The sequence below is a fragment of the Ambystoma mexicanum genome, chromosome 6p, assembly GCF_040938575.1.
Source record: "Ambystoma mexicanum isolate Mex_15411 chromosome 6p, UKY_AmexF1_1, whole genome shotgun sequence".
NCBI lineage: Eukaryota > Metazoa > Chordata > Amphibia > Caudata > Ambystomatidae > Ambystoma > Ambystoma mexicanum.
Genome location: NC_090935.1, coordinates 42,085,864 through 42,102,646, shown reverse-complemented (window position 1 = coordinate 42,102,646; position 16,783 = coordinate 42,085,864). Strand labels below are relative to the sequence as shown.

The 16,783-nt window shown below is 52.2% G+C and overlaps 1 protein-coding gene across 2 annotated transcripts in view; it reads right to left on the bottom strand.

Moving 5' to 3' along the window:
* The window catches only part of TMEM8B (transmembrane protein 8B), an 804,010-nt gene that overhangs the window by 769,520 nt on the left and 17,707 nt on the right, over nucleotides 1–16,783 (bottom strand). The window lies entirely within an intron of this gene.

The window sequence follows — 16,783 nt, the reverse complement described above, 5'->3', positions numbered from 1 at the left end:
AATAGTGGTATTGCAGTGTGCTTTATGTAGCAATAGTGAAAGGCTTTGGACAGCAGTTAGAGTGGTTCATAGATAGAATGAGAAGAGAGGGAGAACATTGGCATATGTTGCCATCTCTGATACTGCACTTTCTTCCGGTTCATTTGAGGTACATCTGATGCAAGGTGACTGGCCTACAGACTTGCCTAAGAGACTGGCCTAACTGCTGAAATACCCATGCCTGGCTAGCTTGCAGAGCTGTGGAATGTGTGATGACTCAGGCCACAGCCCTTCCTGAGAACTACACAGTGATGAAGCTACTGGATCAAATCCCAAGGCTGCCAGAGGCTGCTTCGTGCCTTTCGCAACTGCAGACTCCGTTCCCCCTGTTCTGCGAAAAGACCCTTTTGTTATCATGCATGCATTATACGTGCTGCTTTACGGGTGGAGAATTGATTTAGATACTCCATTGTATATAAGGATGAGCCTGGCTTGGAAGGGGGGAGCAGTGTGCACCCTCCCCTGCACTAGTGTGTGTTTGCATTACAGCCAATTTCTCTCCACTTCTGGTCTCCTGTGTATTATTTGTGTCCGAGTGCCGAATGCCTGGAATGCCTGAGGTGTTGTGGGGAAGCTGGATGGGCCTGTAACAATTGGAAGGATGAAAGGTTGAGCTGGCCTTGGTGGGATTCAACATAACGACCTGCAGATCACACATCTTGCAGTGGCAAGTGCTAATCTTATTGAGCTATCTCACCAGCATTACTCAAAGTGAGCATGGAATGTTGTGGGAATTGCTTTGAAGGCACTGGAGACAGCACTTCAGATAAAGATGGGTAAACCAGAAACCCTCAAATATGTTTTTTAGCGGTTCATGGTGTGAGGATCTCCCCTCTATGTGAGTGAATGGGGCTTTGAGGTCGTCAGTCTGCATCCCCAGGCACTATTACTATGTGGCTGCCAAGAGGAGGGCATCTTCCCTCAGGGCGGTTAATGGACCCCTTGAGGGCCTTATCCAAGAAGGCTACAGGAGCATTAACAAACCACAGCCTACCTTGATAAACAGAATGTAGCCTCTTGCAGAGAAGTTAATCATGAATTTGAAAGTGGGAATATATACAGAGGGACGCAATGTCTTGATATACTGGAGATAAAGCACTCAACACCCCCTGGGGCTATGGCTGAGTCAATCACATATCTGAGAATTGGGGATCTCCGGGGATTTCCTGGAAGACCTTTGCACCATGACCCATGTTTTGTGTGGTTCCCCATTTCCCTTTCCAAGTCCTCTTATGAGTACTCAGCCCCCCTCCGATGCCGGTCCTCGATCCCCTGTGCTTCCTATCCCTGCATCCATTTGCTCTCGTTCACCCATTCAAAAACAAAGAGGTCATGGCTGGAAGGTTTAGAAAGAATCATAACCCCTGGCATTGCTCTGGGCAACCCTCCAGACCATCGTTCTTTTCCTGTCAAGCCATTACACAGTCATACCTGCATGTCACCATGAACATAGAAAGAGGGCTCCACATTGTCTGATGGAATTCCTGTTTCCTTTCCACAGTGGATCTGGTGTTTCATAAACATAGAAAGAGGGCTCCACATTGTCTGATGGAGTTTCCGTTTCCTTTCCACAGTGTCTCTGGTGTTTCATAAACATAGAAAGAGGGCTCCACATTGTCTAACATCGTTCCCGTTTATGTTCCATAGTGGCTCTGGTGTTTTTCAACTTTTTTATGCAAAATCTCACAGTGATCCAATCACAGAGTGTTTTGCAAAGTCTTATATTTAACATTTTGGCTATTTCAGCACCTGGACTTCCTGCCTGGTTGTTAATAGTCTTATAGAGCCAGCAGAGGGCTATTATGTTAATTAACTGCACTCTCAGTGACCCGCGGCAAACGATCCAAACAGCCTGCTCACTTGGACTGTAATTATACTTTATTAATAACAGCCATAAATTTGTGAATTCTCAATTGAATCTTTTAAAATTAAATCTAAACATTCACTGTCTCAGATCCAGAGTTAGCAAGAACATTAGTCAGTTCCTGACAGGAATTACTTTCAAGCCATCAGACCTGAGAGTCCATATGAGCAGGTGGCTACTCCCTCCCTTCCTATATCTATAGCATTCTCTAGAATACAACTCTTTTATTGCAGCTATATGTGTCAACAGTAAGGTTCTTATGTTCCCAGAATGCTCTTAGATAGGATGTAAAGCAGCCAAGAAATCTTATTAGTGCTATTTGTCACATTTTTCATAGGGATATTTCAGAAGCATATAATATGAGCCTACAAGACTGTCCATCTTGAAATGATAACTTCCTATCAAGAAACTATGTACATTTATATTCTAGGTTGTGATAATGTGCTTGGATCAATAAGACAAGTGAAACATTCTTAGTACGACGTCTAGTATATATGCTAGACATAATCATTAGAAATGAACATGAAATATTTTTAAAAAGAGACAGTTGATAATGTTTGTAATCTCCTTTCTTACATTGCTTCTTGTGCCCAGAATGCACAGCATTTTGACTCTCAAAATGCCCTTCTTTGCTGGAAATGGCCCTGCTCCCATTAAAGCCGATGGGCTGTTTCTCCTGTGAGCACTAAAGCAATGTTTGGTTTTGCATGCTGGTCACTAATGTCGAATCCACACATGTGTTACAGTAGGCAAAATCACTAATAATTAACAAAAATAGATCAAACTCATTTGTAGACTCTGAAGCCTATCCCTCTGCCCCTTACAGCACCCCGTGCAGGGTTTATATGCACTGCCATCAACTCTGCCATTGGACAATGCACCAACAGTGGATGGTAACATTCACAAGGGACACATACAATGGCAGTGGGTGTTGCCAAACTCCAGGCCTATCCCCACCCCAGGCACTGCTGCTCTTAAAAACACAGCATTCCTCACCCTGCAAGTTATCAAAGGTCTTCTCTGGTTGTGTTGCTGACAGCCACGTCTGGGGTGGCTCTGGCAAGCACATACCTGGCAACGCAACTCTCCTCCAGTGAGTCAGAGAGAGAGAGAGAGAGAGAGAGACATAGTGAGAGAGGGGCTGAAAGAAAAGGAGAGTGCGCTTCCCGCTCTCCCCAATGGACACAGTCACCTTTCAGCTCATTTACAGACCAATCAAAACCAACACAGTCTTCATTGGAGACTTCACTGACCTGGTCACCACCATGTCCCTCATACACACCGACAACATCTTCCTAGGCGGCTTCAACCTGCCAGGCAACATGGCCACCAAACTTATGAAGGAAGCCCTCCTCTGCCTTCTCGACACCCTCAGCTTCACACAGCACATGAAGGACCCAATGCACGAGAAAGGTAACACCCTCAACCTAATCAACACGCACTGCTTTACCTCCACTACAGCTCTACTCTTTCGCTTGACTGGTCTGACCACATGGCCATGCCTTTCAACATCCTGCACACCACCCCAGTCAAGCACTGCCAGCAGAAACCTATCACACAAACCTTCAGGTCCTTCAAGAACTTCCCGGGGGAAGACCTCACAGAAGACCTCGCCAAGTTCCACCTCACATGGACTGAACAACCCCAACCGAGCTGCGACTATCTACTGGAAGCACTCAACACCACCCTCTCCGGCTCCATCGACCAACAGGCATAAAGATTGCGAAAAATGCCCTTAGGGGTACGACAATCATAGTGTGTGAACTGGGTGTAAAATAACCAACAGTATATACAATCAAATCATGGGGAGTTGATGTTCTATGTGTCAACTATGTACACAGTGTATCATCATTTTTATCAATTATCATACCATCAGATGCTGTATACTGATGTGGGTATATGCTTTTAACTAATCAATTTGTATGTGAAATAGCAGGTGGTTACACCCGTATTTTGGTGTTTTGATGTATTATTGAATAAAATAGACAAATGTTTTTGTATGTAACATTGGTTTGATCCTTTGATATCATTCGATATTTGTTCCATGGCTGTGTTGCAAATCGCCATAAGGACTAGACAGGGTACATATTTTAACTGTGTTTGGAGACCTTAATTTGGTTTATTGCATACAGTTTATACAGGACCTTCACACCCTAAACAATATAGTTGAAGCTGAGTTTCCATTAGTTCCAAACCCACCGACAATATTGTGTAATATCCCATCCAAGGCCAAGTATTTTCCAGTCACAGACTTAAAAAACACATTCTTTTCAATTTCCCTTCATGAAGTCTCACAAGACTTGACTTCCTCTTCACAAAGAAATATTCACCTGAAACATACTCATTTACCCCAGGAGTATTGTGAGTCCCTTTCAATCTTTAACAGAGTCTTTCAGATGGACCTGGTTAATGTCCAGCATGAAAGTGCAATAGCCCAATATGTGGATGACATGTTGGTGTGTAGTGAGATAGAAGAAAGATGTGGAGAAGCTTCAGTTAAGCACATGACTATACTCTCAGAGAAAGGGTATAAGGTGGAAACAGAGAAGCGACAATATAGCCAGAAAGAGGCTTGTATATAGGACAGTTGATTTCTCATGAGGGGCGGAAAGTGACGCCTAAGAGCGCATCAAGAAAATCGATGAGCTTCCATGGAATATAAATTGTGATGGCATCATGTGTTATGATTTATGTTTTCCTGCTGATTATTAAGGCTTTTAGTCATGTTACCAAAACGTATGTAGGCATGGTAAGGAACAATGAAATGGTTGCTATTGACCCTGATGAAAGCAAGAACAGTATCCTTTATAATCTTACTAGGTATCTATTTCAATTTAAAAGGGATGCTGGGGAAGATCATGAAGATATAAACACATGTCTTGATGTCTTGATAATTTGGCTCATTTAAAAAATAACCTATGGTATCAGCAAATGAAGGAGGTGGGAGAGAGAACACGTCAGATGAAAGCTGCTACGTCTGTTCCTTAACACCATATGCCATGAACGCAGCAAGGACATTTATTGCCAAAGAGATGCCTGCACCTGATGCCATATGTCTCAGTCATCTAGCAGCGTGTAGAACCAAAGGATAATTCAAAGGCAAGTTGCCACCTTTACGATGACGAACAAGAGGTACATTTCCATATAAAGATACTTAAGTGAAGACTAAAAGGATGGAGTGTGGGATTGGGTGGACAAGCAAAAAACGCATGTATCAATCCTGGATTGGAAGATGAATAAAAACTGTCAAGATGAAGAGGATGGACTGATCAGATATGACTGAAAGATCAGGAGAACCAGGATGCTGGGAGAGACCTCAGCAATTGGTGTATGGGCATGCTGCCACCAGCACCGGATGGAAAGAAGGACTATTATCTTGCCGGCACACTTATTGATGAAGGAAGCTGTAGGCATAGTACAAATAGTGAATAACAGATGCCTATAATCCCGGGCCAAGTATTCCACGTTGCTAACATGGGTCGACAATGAAGCAGGACCAGTATTTATAATACCACTGAAGAATGCAACAACATGCTTAAGGGATGGAGGCTCAGATATGGTTGGAGAAAATAAAGGATGTGAGGTGGTGCTCAAAGTGCTCGAAATTAATGGAGGAACTGCAGTATTGATGGACTGATATTAGGCCTGTGGATACAGAGCTTACGACTACAAATTGGGAAGAGATATGTTCCAGTGTAGTAATACATGTTCCAGCATGAGTGATCCCTCAAAGTGATCTCAATATCAGTGAATTGTCAAAGATGAATGAACACCAGAAAAGGAAGAGATTTCGTATTCTTCACGAACTGAAAAGGGAGAACTACTTTTCATCAAAATCGATAAAGGCCTATGAAGGCATTCCAGATCAACATAAATTGTTCAGCAAGACAGCCATGATAATGACATCTATTTGTATGACAGGACTCCAGACTGCAGTAAATGCCAAATGCCAGGTATGGGTCTTGTGTGTGCATGGTGGGGGAGGCAGGATGGCAGTTATGGGTCTTGTGTTGCGCATGATTGTGTGGAGGTGGGACACAGGTATGGGTCTTGTTTGGAGGTGGGGCTCAGGTATGCGTCTTGTGTGAAGGTAGGGCAAGGTATGGGTCGTGTGTGCGCTTGGCGGGGGCGCAGGATGGCAGGTATCTGTCTTGTGTGGATGTGGGGCACAGGTATGGGTCTTGTGTGGAAGTAGGGCGAAGGTATGGGTATTGTGTGGTGGCAGGGCACCAGTATAGGTCTTGTGTGTGCAAGGTGAGCGGGCAGGATGGCAGGAATGGGTCTTGTGTGCGCATGGTGGGGAGGCAGGATGGCAGGTATGGTTCTTGTGTGCGCATAGTGGGGTGCCAGGATGGTAGGTATGGGTCTTGTGTTTGCATGATGAGGCAGGCAGGATGGCAGGTATGGATCTTGTGTGTGAATGGTGGGGTAGGCAGGGGGGCGGGTATGGGAATTGTACTGAGACATGGTACATGTATGTGTCTTGTGTGTGCATGGTGGGGGAGGCAGGATGGTAGGTATGGGTCTTGTGTGGAGACAGGGCACAGGTATGAGTCTTGTGTGTGCATCGTGGGGAGGCAGATGGCAGGAATGGGTCTTGTGAGCGCATAGTGGGGAGGCAGGATGTGTTTTGTGTGTGCATGGTGGGGGGCAGGATGGCAGTTATGGGTATTGTGTTGTGACATGGTGCAGGTATGGGTCTTGCGTGTGTGTCGTGGGGGAGGCAGGGTGGCAGGTATGGTTCTTGTGTAGAAGCAGGGCACAGGTATGGATCTTGTGTGTGCATGGTGGGGCAGGCAGGATGGCCGGTATAGGTCTTGTGTGGGCATGGTGGGGGGGAGGCAAGGTGGCAGATATGGGTATTGTGTTGTAACATGGTACAGGTATGGGTCTTGTGTGTGCATGGTGGGCGAGTCAGGATGGTAAGTATGGGTGTGTGTGCATGGTGGGGGAGGCAGATGGCAGGTATGGGTCTTGTGTGTGCATGTTGGCGGAAACAGGATGGCGGGAATGGGTTTTGTGTGCGCATGGTGGGGAGGCAGGATGCCAGGTATGGGTCTTGTGTAAGCATGGCATACGAGGCAGGAGGGCAGGTATGGGTGTTGTGTGTTCATGGGTGTGAGGCATGAGGACAGGTATGGGTCTTGTGTGTGCATGGGTGAGAGGCAGGAGGGAAGGTATGGGTCTTGTGTGTGCATGGCATGCGAGGCAGGAGGGCAGGTATATGTCTTGTGTGTGCATGGTGGGGGAGGCAGGATGGTAGGTATGGGTTTTGTGTGGAGGCAGGACACAGGTATGGGTCTTGTGTGTGCGTGGTGGGGGAGGAAGGGTGGCAGGTATGATGCCAGGTATGGGTCTTGTGTGGGGGCAAGGCACAGGGTCTTGTGTGTGCATGGTGGGGCATGCAGGGTGGCAGGTATGGATCTTGTGTGGAGGCAGGGCACAGATATGGGTCTTTTGTGTGCATGGTGGGGCAGGCAGGATGGCAGGTACGGGTCTTGTGTGTGCATGGTGGGGGGGGCATGGTTGGATATATGGTTATTGTGTTGTAACATGGTACAGGTATGGATCTTGTGTGTGCATCGTGGGGGAGACAGGATGGTAGGTATGTGACTTTTGTGGAGGCAGAGCATAGATATGGGTCTTGTGTGTGCATGGTGGGTGAGGCAGGGTGGCAGGTATGAGTCTTGTGTGGAGGCATGGTACAGGCATGGGTCTTGTGTGTGCATGTTGGGGGAGAACGGATGGCAGGTATGGGTCTTGGGTGTGCATGTTGGGGGGGCATGGTTGCATATATGGTTATTGTGGTGTGACATGGTACAGGTATGGATCTTGTGTGTGCATCGTGGGGGAGACAGGATGGTAGGTATGTGACTTTTGTGGAGGCAGAGCATAGGTATGGGTCTTGTGTGTGCATGGTGGGTGAGGCAGGGTGGCAGGTATGAGTCTTGTGTGGAGGCATGGTACAGGTATGGGTCTTGTGTGTGCATGGTGGGGGAGAACGGATGGCAGGTATGTGTCTTGTGTGTGCATGGTGGGTGAGGCAGGGTGGCAGGTATCGGTATTGTGTTGAGACATGGTACAGGCATGGGTCTTGTGTGTGCATGGTGGGGGAGGCAGGATGGCAGGTATGGGTTTTGTGCCGATGCAGGGCACAGGTATGGGTCTTGTGTGTGCATGTTGGCAGAAACAGGATGGCAGGAATGGGTCTTGTGTGTGCATGGTGGGGAGGCAGGATGCCAGGTATGGGTCTTGTGTGAGCATGGCGTACGAGGCAGGAGGGCAGGTATGGCTCTTGTGTGTTCATGGGTGCGAGGCATGAGGACAGGTATGGGTCTTGTGTGTGCATGAGTGAGAGGCAGTAGGGAAGGTATGGGTTTTGCATGTGCATGCTGTGTGAGGCAGGAGGGCAGGTATGGGTCTTGTGTGCACATGGTGTGCGAGGCAGGAGGGCAGGTATGGGTCCTGTGTGTGCATGGTGGGGAGGCTGGATGGGTCTTGTGTGCACATGATGGGGAGGCATGAGGGCAGGTATGGGTCTTGTGTGTGCATGGTGTGCGAGGCAGGAGGGCAAGTATGGGTCTTGTGTGTGCATGGTGTGCGAGGAGGCAGGAGGGCATGTATGGGTCTTGTGTGTGCATGCAGTGTGAGACATGAGGGCAGGTATGGGTCTTGTGTGCGCATGACGTACAAGGCAGGAGGCCAGGTATGGGTCTTGTGTGGAGGTAGGGCACAGGTTTGAGTCTTGTGTGTGCATGGTGGGGGAGGCAGGATGGTAGGTATGTGTCTTGTGTGGAGGCAGGAGGGCAGGTATGGGTCTCCTTGTGTGTGCATGGTGGTGGGGGAGGCAGGGTGCAGGAATGGGTCTTGTGTGCGCATGGTGTGTGACGCAGGAGGGCATGTATGAGTCGTGTGTGCACCTAATGTGCGAGACAGGAGGGCAGGTATGGGTCTCTTTGTGTGTGCATGGTGGTGGGGAGGCAGGAAGACAGGAATGGGTCTTGTGTGTGCATGGTGGCGGAGGCAGGATGGCAGGTATGGGTTTTGTGTGGTGCCAGGGCACAGGTATGGGTCTTGTGTGTGCATGGTGGGGGAGACAGGGTGGCAGGTATGAGTCTTGTGTGGAGGCATGGTACAGGTATGGGTCTTGTGTGTGCATGGTGGGGTAGGCAGGGTGGCGGGTATGGGAATTGTATTGAGACATGGTACATGTATGTGTCTTGTGTGTGCATGGTGGGGGAGGCAGGATGGTAAGTATGGGTGTGTGTGCATGGTGGGGGGGCAGGATGGTAGGTATGGGTCTTGTGTGGAGACAGGGCACAGGTATGAGTCTTGTATATGCTTGGTGGGGTGGCAGATGGCAGACATGGGTATTGTGAGCACATAGTGGGGAGGCAGGATGAGTCTTGTGAGCGCATGGTGGGGAGGCAGGATGGCAGGTATGGGTATTGTGTGTGCACGGTGGAGCAGGCAGGAGGGCAGGTATGTGTCTTGTGTGTGCATGGTGGGGGAGGCAGGATGGCAGGTATGAATTGTGTGTTGAGGCAGGGAACAGGTATGAGTCTTGTGTGTGCATGGCGGGGAGGCAGATGGCCTAAATGGGTATTGTGAGTGCTTAGTGGGGAGGCAGGATGGGTCTTGTGTGCGCACGGTGCGGAGGCAGGATGGCAGGAATGTGTCTTGTGTGCCGGTAGGGCAAAGGTATGGGTATTGTGTGGTGGCAGGGCACCAATATAGGTCTTGTGTGCGCAAGGTGAGCAAGCAGAATGGCAGGAATGGGTCTTGTGTGCGCATGGTGGGGAGGCAGGATGGCAGGTATGAGTCTTGTGTGTGCATGGCGGGGAGGCAGATGGCCTGAATGGGTATTGTGAGTGCTTAGTGGGGAGGCAGGATGGGTCTTCTGTGCGCATGGTGCGGAGGCAGGATGGCAGGAATGTGTCTTGTGTGCCGGTAGGGCAAAGGTATGGGTATTGTGTGGTGGCAGGGCACCAATATAGGTCTTGTGTGCGCAAGGTGAGCAAGCAGAATGGCAGGAATGGGTCTTGTGTGCGCATGGTGGGGAGGCAGAATGGCAGGAATGGGTCTTGTGTGTGCATGGTGGAGGAGGCAGGATGGCAGGCATGGGTATTGTGTGTGCATGCTGGGGCAGGCATGGTGGCAGGTATGATGGCAGGTATGGGTCTTGTGTGGAGGGAGGGCACATGTATGGGTCTTGGGTGCGCATGGTGGGGCAGGCAGGATGGCAGGTATGGGTCTTGTGTGGAGGCAGGGCACATGTATGGGTCTTTTGTGTGCATGGTGGGGTAGGCAGGATGGCAGATATGGGTCTTGGGTGTGCATGTTGGGGGGCATGGTTGCATATATGGTTATTGTGGTGTGACATGGTACAGGTATGGATCTTGTGTGTGCATTGTGGGGGAGACAGGGTGGTAGGTATGTGACTTTTGTGGAGGCAGAGCATAGATATGGGTCTTGTGTGTGCATGGTGGGTGAGGCAGTGTGGCAGGTATGAGTCTTGTGTGGAGGCATGGTACAGGTATGGGTCTTGTGTGTGCATGGTGGGGGAGAACAGATGGCAGGTATGGGTCTTGTGTGTGCATGGTGGGGAGGCAGGATGCCAGGTATGGGTCATGTGTGAGCATGGCATACGAGGCAGCAGGGCATGTATGGCTCTTGTGTTTTCATGGCGTGCGAGGCATGAGGACAGGTATGGGTCTTGTGTGTGCATGGGTGAGAGGCAGGAGGGAAGGTATCGGTCTTGTGTGTGCATTGCGTGCAAGGAAGGAGGCAGGTATGGGTCTTGTGTGCACATGGCGTGTGAGGCAGGAGGGCAGGTATGGCTCTTGTGTGTTCATGGTGTGCGAGGAAGGAAGGGTCTTGTGTGTGCATGGTGGGGAGGCAGGATGGGTCTTGTGTGCGCATGTTCGGGTGGCATGAGGGCAGGTATGGGTCTTATGTGTGCATGCATGTTGGGTGGCATGAGGGCAGGTATGAGTCGTATGTGTGCATGGTGTGAGAGGCAGGAGGGCAGGTATGGGTCTTGTGTGTGCATGGTGTGCGAGGAGGCGGGAGGGCATGTATGGGTCTTGTGTGTGCATGCAGTGTGAGGCATGAGGGCAGGTATGGGTCTTGTGTGTGCATGACGTACAAGACAGGAGGGCAGGTATGGGTCTTGGGTGGAGGCAGGGCACAGGTATGAGTCTTGTGTGTGCATGGTGGGGGAGGCAGGATGTAGGTATGTGTCTTTTGTGGAGGCAGAAGGGCAGGTATGGGTCTCCTTGTGTGTGCATGGTGGTGGGGGAGGCAGGGTGCAGGAATGGGTCTTGTGTGCGCATGGTGTGTGACGCAGGAGGGCATGTATGAGTCTTGTGTGCGCATGATGTGCGAGACAGGTGGGCAGGTATGGGTCTCCTTATGTGTGCATGGTGGTGGGGAGGCAGGAAGACAGGTATGGGTCTTGTGTGTGCATGGTGTGCGAGGCAGGAGGGCAGGTCTGGGTCTCCTTATGTGTGCATGGTGGTGGCGAGACAGGATGACAGGTATGGGTCTTGTGTGTGCATGGTGTGTGACGCCGTAAGGCAGGTATGGGTCTCCTTGTGTGTGCATGGTGGGGGAGCAGGAGGGCAGGTATGGGTTTTGTGTGCGCATGGTGGGGAGGCCGGAGGGCAGGTATGGGTCTTGTATGTGCATGGTGTGCGAGGCAGGAGGGCAGATATGGGTCTTTGCGTGTATGGTGTACGTACGAGGCCGGAGGGCAGGTATAGGTCTTGTGTGTGCATGGCGTGCGATGCAGGAGGGCAGGTGTGGGTCTTGTGTGTGCACGGTGGGGAGGCAGGATGGCAGGTATGGGTCTTCTGTCCGCATGGTGTGCGAGGTAGGAGGGTGGGTATGGGCCGCCTTGTGTCTGCATGGTGGGGTGGCAGGAGGGCAGGTATGGGTTTCCAGGTGAGTGCATGGTGGTGGGGGAGGCAGGGTGGCAGGTATGGGTCTTGTGTGTGCATGGCGTGCGATGCAGGAGGGCAGGTATGGGACTGCTTGTGTGTGCATGGTGGTTAGGCAGGAGGGCAGGTATGGGTCTCATTGGGTGTGTATGGTGGTGGGGGAGGCAGGGTGGCAGGTATGGGTCTAGTATATGCATGTTGTGCGATGCAGGAGGGCAGGTATGGGTGTCCTTGTGTGTGCATGGTGGAGAGGCAGGAGGGCAGGTATGGGTCTCCTTGTGTGTGCATGGTGGTGGGGAAGGCAGGATTGCAGGTATGGGTCTTGTGTGTGCATGGTGTGTGACGCAAGAGGGCAGGTATGGGTCTTGTTTGTGCATGGTGGCGAGGCAGGTGGACAGGTATGGGTATCCTTATGTGTGCATGGTGTGCGATGCAGGAGGGCAGGTGTGGGTCTTGTGTGCGCACGGTGGGGAGGCAGGATGGCAGGTATGGGTCTTCTGTCCGCATGGTGTGCGAGATAGGAGGGTGGGTATGGGCCACCTTGTGTCTGCATGGTGGGGTGGCAGGAGGGCAGGTATGGGTTTCCTGGTGTGTGCATGGTGGTGGGGGAGGCAGGGTGGCAGGTATGGGTCTTGTGTGTGCATGGCGTGCGATGCAGGAGGGCAGGTATGGGACTGCTTGTGTGTGCATGGTGGGGAGGCAGGAGGGCAGGTATGGATCTCCTTGGGTGTGTATGGTGGTGGGGGAGGCAGGGTGGCAGGTATGGGTCTAGTGTATGCATGTCGTACGATGCAGGAGGGCAGGTATGGGTGTCCTTGTGTGTGCATGGTGGGGAGGCAGGAGGGCAGGTATGGGTCTCATTGTGTGTGCATGGTGGTGGGGGAGGCAGGATTGCAGGTATGGGTCTTGTGTGTGCATGGTGTGTGACGCAGGAGGGCAGGTATGGGTCTTGTGTGTGCATGGTGGCGAGGCAGGTGGACAGGTATGGGTATCCTTGTGTGTGCATGGTGTGTGAGGCAGGAGGGCAGGTATGGGCCGCCTTGTGTGTGCATGGTGGGGTGGCAGGAGTGCTGGTAAGGGTCTTCTTGTGTGTGCATGGTGGTGGGGGAGACAGGGTGGCAGGTATGGGTCTTGTTTGCGCATGGCATGCGATGCAGGAGGGCAGGTATGGGTCTGCTTGTGTGTGCATTTTTGGGATGTAGGAGGGCAGGTATGGTCTCCTTGCGTGTGTATGATGGTGGTCGTGGAGGCAGGGTGGCAGGTATGGGTCTTATGTGTGCATGGCATGCGATGCAGGAGAACAGGTATGGCTCTCCTTGTGTGTGCATGGTGGGGAGGCAGGAGGGCAGATATGGGTCTCCTTGTGTGCGCATGGTGGTGGGGGAGGCAGGATTGCAGGTATAGGTCTTGTGTGTGCATGGTGTGTGACACAGGAGGGCAGATATGGGTCTTGTGTGTCCCAGTGTACGATGCAGGAGGGCAGGTATGGGTCTAGTGGTGATGAGGCAGGAGGGCAGGTATGGGTATCCTTGTATGTGCATGGTGGTGAGTGAGGCAGGAGGGCAGGTATGGGTCTTGTGTGTGCATGGTGGTGGGGGAGGCAGGATTGCAGGTATGGGTCTTGTGTGTGCATGGTGTGTGAGGCAGGCAGGCAGGTATGTGTCTTGTGTGTGTATGGTGTGCGAGGCAGGAAGACAGGTATGGGACTTGTGTATGAATGGTGGGGAGGCGGGATGGCAGGTGTGGGTCCTGTGTGTGTATGGTGGGGGAGGCAGGAGGGCAGGTATGAGTCTGCTTGTGTCTGCATGGTGGGGAGATAGGAGGGCATGTGTGGATCTTGTGTGTGCATGGTGGGGGGAGGCAGGAGGGCATGTATGGGTCTTGTGTGGGCATGGTGGCGAGGCAGGAGGGCAGGTATGTGTCTTGCGTGTGTATGGTGTGCGAGGCAGGAAGACAGATATAGGTCTTGTGTGTGCATTGTGGGGTGGCGGGATGGCAGGTGTGGGTATTGTGTGGGCATGGTGGGGGTAGGCAGGAGGGCGGGTATGAGTCTGCTTGTGTGTGCATGGTGGGGAGGTAGGAGGGCATGTGTGGGTCTTGTGTGTGCATGGTGGGGGAAGGCAGGAGGGTATGTGTGGGCCTTGTGTGTGCATGGTGGTGGGGGAGGTAGGAGGGCAGGTATGGGTCTTCTGTGTGCATGGTGGGGAGGCAGGAGGGCATGTATGGGTCTTGTGTGTGCATGGTGGGGAGGCAGGAGGGCAAGTATGGGTCTTGTGTGTGCATGGTGTGCGAGGAGGCAGGAGGGCATGTATGGGTCTTGTGTGTGCATGCAGTGTGAGACATGAGGGCAGGTATGGGTCTTGTGTGCCCATGACGTACAAGGCAGGAGGGCAGGTATGGGTCTTGTGTGGAGGCAGGGCACAGGTATGAGTCTTGTGTGTGCATGGCGGGGGAGGCAGGATGGTAGGTATGTGTCTTGTGTGGAGGCAGGAGGGCAGGTATGGGTCTCCTTGTGTGTGCATGGTGGTGGGGGAGGCAGGGTGCAGGAATGGGTCTTGTGTGCGCATGGTGTGTGACGCAGGAGGGCATGTATGAGTAGTGTGTGCACATAATGTGCGAGACAGGAGGGCAGGTATGGGTCTCTTTGTGTGTGCATGGTGGTGGGGAGGCAGGAAGACAGGTATGGGTCTTGTGTGTGCATGGTGGCGGAGGCAGGATGGCAAGTATGAGTCTTGTGTGGAGGCATGGTACAGGTATGGGTCTTGTGTGTGCATGGTGGGGTAGGCAGGTTGGCGGGTATGGGAATTGTATTGAGACATGGTACATGTATGTGTCTTGTGTGCGCATGGTGGGGGAGGCAGGATAGTAAGTATGGGTGTGTGTGCATGGTGGGGGAGGCAGGATGGTAGGTATGGGTCTTGTGTGGAGACAGGGCACAGGTATGAGTCTTGTGTATGCTTGGTGGGGTGGCAGATGGCAGAAATGGGTATTGTGAGCACATAGTGGGGAGTGCATGGTGGGGAGGCAAGATGGCAGGTATGGGTCTTTTGTGGTGGTAGGGCACCAATATAGGTCTTGTGTGCGCAAGGTGAGCAGGCAGGATGGCAGGAATGGGTCTTGTGTGAGCATGGTGGGGAGACAGGATGGCAGGTATGGGTCTTCTGTGTGCATGGTGGGGAGGCAGGATGGCAGGTATGGGTATTGTGTGTGCATGGTGGGGAAGGCAGGAGGGCAGGTATGTGTCTTGTGTGTGCATGGTGGGGGAGGCAGGATGGCAGGTATGGATTTTGTGCGGAGGCAGGGAACAGGTATGAGTCTTGTGTGTGCATGGCGAGGAGGCAGATGGCCTGAATGGGTATTGTGAGTGCTTAGTGGGGAGGCAGGATGGGTCTTGTGTGCGCACGGTGCGGAGGCAGGATGGCAGGAATGTGTCTTGTGTGGCGGTAGGGCAAAGGTATGGGTATTGTGTGGTGGCAGGGCACCAATATAGGTCTTGTGTGCGCAAGGTGAGCAAGCAGAATGGCAGGAATGGGTCTTGTGTGCACATGGTGGGGAGGCAGGATGGCAGGTATGGGTCTTGTGTGTGCATGGTGGGGAGGCAGGAGGGCAGGTATGGGTCTTGTGTGGTCATGGTGGAGGAGGCAGGATGGCAGGCATGGGTATTGTGTGTGCATGTTGGGGGAGGCATGGTGGCAGGTATGATGGCAGGTATGGGTCTTGTGTGGAGGCAGGGCACATGTATGGGTCTTGGGTGCGCATGGTGGGGCAGGCAGGATGGCAGGTATGGTTCTTGTGTGGAGGCAGGGCACATGCATGGGTCTTTTGTGTGCATGGTGGGGTAGGCAGGATGGCAGATATGGGTCTTGGGTGTGCATGCTGGGGGAGGCATGATGGCAGGTATGATGGCAGGTATGGGTCTTGTGTGGAGGCAGGGCACATGTATGGGTCTTTTGTGTGCATGGTGGGGTAGGCAGGATGGCAGATATGGGTCTTGGGTGTGCATGTTGGGGGGGCATGGTTGCATATATGGTTATTGTGGTGTGACATGGTACAGGTATGGATCTTGTGTATGCATTGTGGGGGAGACAGGGTGGTAGGTATGTAACTTTTGTGGAGGCAGAGCATAGATATGGGTCTTGTGTGTGCATTGTGGGTGAGGCAGTGTGGCAGGTTTGAGTCTTGTGTGGAGGCATGGTACAGGTATGGGTCTTGTGTGTGCATGGTGGGGGAGAACGGATGGCAGGTATGGGTCGTGTGTGTGCATGGTGGGGAGGCAGGATGCCAGGTATGGGTCTTGTGTGCGCATGGCATACGAGGCAGGAGGGCAGGTATGGGTCTTGTGTGTGCATGGGTGAGAGGCAGGAGGGAAGGTATGGGTCTTGTGTGTGCATTGCGTGCGAGGAAGGAGGCAGGTATGGGTCTTGTGTGCACATGGCGTGTGAGGCAGGAGGGCAGGTATGGCTCTTGTGTGCACATGGCGTGTGAGGCAGGAGGGCAGGTATGGCTCTTGTGTGTTCATGGTGTGCGAGGCAGGCTGGGTCTTGTGTGCGCATGTTGGGGTGGGATGAGGGCAGGTATGGGTCTTATGTGTGCATGCATGTTGGGGTGGCATGAGGGCAGGTATGGGTCTTATGTGTGCATGGTGTGCGAGGAGGCGGGAGGGCATGTATGGGTCTTGTGTGTGCATGCAGTGTGAGGCATGAGGGCAGGTATGGGTCTTGTGTGTGCATGACGTACAAGACAGGAGGGCAGGTATGGGTCTTGGGTGGAGGCAGGGCACAGGTATGAGTCTTGTGTGTGCATGGTCGGAGAGGCAGGATGGTAGGTATGTGTCTTGTGTGGAGGCAGGAGGGCAGGTATGGGTCTCCTTGTGTGTGCATGGTGGTGGGGGAGGCAGGGTGCAGGAATGGGTCTTGTGTGCGCATGGTGTGTGATGCAG